This window comes from Pseudophryne corroboree, chromosome 10 (assembly GCF_028390025.1).
Source record: "Pseudophryne corroboree isolate aPseCor3 chromosome 10, aPseCor3.hap2, whole genome shotgun sequence".
NCBI lineage: Eukaryota > Metazoa > Chordata > Amphibia > Anura > Myobatrachidae > Pseudophryne > Pseudophryne corroboree.
Window position 1 is genome coordinate 37,930,739 of NC_086453.1, and position 3,101 is coordinate 37,933,839.

Here is a 3,101-nt window from a genome sequence, read left to right on the forward strand (position 1 = left end):
AAAAAGGGGGACGCTGTCTGCCGTTATGTGTAAAAAGTGTACGCTGTCTGCCGCTATGTTTAACAAGGGCACGCTGTCAGCCGTTATGTGTAAAAAGTGTACGCTGTCTGCCGTAATGTGTAAAAAGTGCACGCTGTCTGCCGCTATGTGTAACAAGGGCACGCTGTCTGCCGTTATGTGTAAAATGGGGACGCTGTCTGCCGTAATGTATAAAAAGGGGGACGCTGTCTGCCGTAATGTGTAAAAAGGGGATGCTGTCTGCTGTAATGTGTAAAAAGAGGAATCTGTTCGCTGTAAGGTGTAAAAAGGGTCTCTACCTGGTGTAGTGGTGCTACTGTGCGGCGTAATTTGAAGAATGGAGACTACTGTGCACCGTTTTAGGAATTGGTATTATTTTGTGGCCACACCCCTTCCCCGCGAAGCCACGCCACTATGTATTTTTGCGCGCGCCTACGGCGCGCCCTGCCCCTGTTTTGCATGCAGGGGTGGGGCTCCAATGCCGTTTCTTGCACACAGTGCTAAAATGCTAGGTATCCATTTCTCTGGCCCTGAGCAGGTCTCCCTCACCAGATCCTCTCCAGGGGTGAGGGGGTGGACTTGGATGAGATGGGGAGGGGCAAAGCATTTTGTCGCACCTGGGCCCACCGCTCGCTAGTTCCGCCACTGATCCTGGCAGTCTGGATCACGGGTTACAAAAAGCTCTGTACGGAGAGGTATCTAGACCAGTGACTGCCCGTCCAGCTGTGTTAAGAGTAAGACTACAAGTCCCAGCACAACTTGTCAACTGGATTTGCTGGGACACGTAGTGCCATCACACCTAGAGAGGGTTTTTTAACTGTATTTATGTGTGCATATATAACCTCGGTGTCCCTGCCTGCATCCTCCTTGTAATTCCCCCACAGTGTCCCTGCCCACACCATCCCTGTAACTGCCCCCTTAGTGACCCTGCCCATACACTCCTGTAATTCCCTCTCAGTGCCCCTGACCTCACCCTCCCTGTAAGCCATCCACCTCATGGTCCCTACCCACACCCTCCCTGTAATTCCCTCTCAGTGTCCCTGCCCGCACCCTTCCCATAATTCCCCTTCAGTATCCGTGCCCGCACCCTCCCCGATTTTCGCAGCACAGCGATCATGGCAGAACGGGGCTAATCTGCGCATGCGTATGCACTGCAATGCGCACGTGCGTCGTACGGGTACAATGAGCGACATGGTTTAGCACAGGTTCTAGCGACGCTTTCAGTTGCACTGGCGAACGCAAGGAGATTGACAGGAAGTGGGAGTTTCTGGGTGGCAACTGACCGTTTTCTGGGAGTGTTTGGAAAAACGCAGGCGTGGCCGGGCGTTTGCAGGGTGGGTATCTGACGTCATTACCGCGTCACTCGTCGCAGCAATCATCGCACAGAATAAGTAACTACAGGGCTGGTCTAGTTCTGCGCAAAATGTGTTTGCAGGCGCTCTGCTACACAGATGTTCGCACTCCTGCTATGCTAAAATACACTCCCCCGTGGGCGGCGACTATGCGTTTGCACGGCTGCTAAAACTAGCTAGCGAGTGATCAACTCGGAATGAGGGCCTTTGTTGACTGCATAGCCAAAGTTTTTTGTTTCTGTTGTTTAATACAACATGTAAGGGTACCCCCACTTTATCCCGTTAATTTCACACTGGTCAATTCATAGATTTTATTGCGTCAATTGTTTGACTATTATAGTTAGACAATAATTGTCACGAACCGGTCTCTCACCTCTGCGGGTTCTGGGGTTCGTCCGTTGCCAGTGCGATTGCTCGCGGTGCTGTGCGCCCGTGTGGGGACGCGGCATGATCAGTGGCACCGGTAATGCAGATTCTGGGAACTGAGAGTGCGGGGACCAAATGGCCTAAGGCACTGCGGTGTGTCTGCTGCATAGGAGGTGGCCATGTTGGAGACCAAATAGGTAATACAGAGCACTTGTGAAAACACCTGTGGGCAGGTGTAAACCAATCCCGTGCTTGTGCTGCCTTTAAGTAGGCTGGGATTATGTTATACGTAATGCCCTCCCCCCAGTAGTAGTAGCATTGTTATACGTAATGCCCTCCCGGTAATAGTAGCATCCTTATACATAATGCCCCCAAGTAGTAGTATCGTCCTTATATGTAATGCCCCCGCAGTAGTAGTGGCGTTCTTATACATAGTGCACCCCAGTAGTAGTATCGTCCTTATACGTAATGCCCCCAGCCCCAGTAGTAGTAGCGTCCTTACACGTAATGGCCCCCCCAGTAGTAGCGTTGTTACACGTAATGCCCCCCTGTAGTAATAGCGTCCTTATACGTAATGCCCCCCCAGTAGTGGCGTCCATAGAGCGCACGCACAGACATACCACACACACAATTCACACATATATACACACACATACACACCCACCATACACACACACACACTTCTCACTCACCCTACACTTACCTAATCCAGTCTCTCTCTGTACAGCAGCCAGGTCCGTGTAGCTCCGCCCCTTATGCACAGTTTAACCACGCCCCTATCGTCCCGTGTAGCTCCGCCCCCTTCTGTCCCATACTCGGCGCTCTCACACAGATGAGATGAGGTGAGGGGAGGGAGGAGGCTTTTCATGCTGCAGGTGCCCGCTGCCAGTGCCTGTCATACAGTGACAGACACAGCAGTGGCAGCAGCAGCAGCAGGGGGGACAGGACGGCGCAGCAGGGAAGGGATACAGAGCAGTGAAGGCGCCTATGCGTCCCAGCGCCTCCCTGCACTGCATCCCTTTGCTGAGCGGGTAGCGCCGGGCCTGTTCATACCCCAGCACCTACACCTGTGGTTGGTCCAGGGTTAACGGATTCACAAAAACACCCGGACCTGACAGTAAGCACTGGCCAAATGGATCCGTCAAGTGACCAATTCCAGGAGGCGGTGCTACGTCAGATATCCTTTCCCGTCTGGAAAACCAGGAGTCTATACAGACACAAACAGTGCAGTTTATGCAAACTATGGCAGACCGTTTAGAGACTCTTCATACGGCTATTAAAACGTCTCAAGTCCAGATTCCAACTCCGGTTGTCCCAGTTACCACTACAGCTTCTCCTGTGACGCTGCCTACGTCCCGCTTGCAG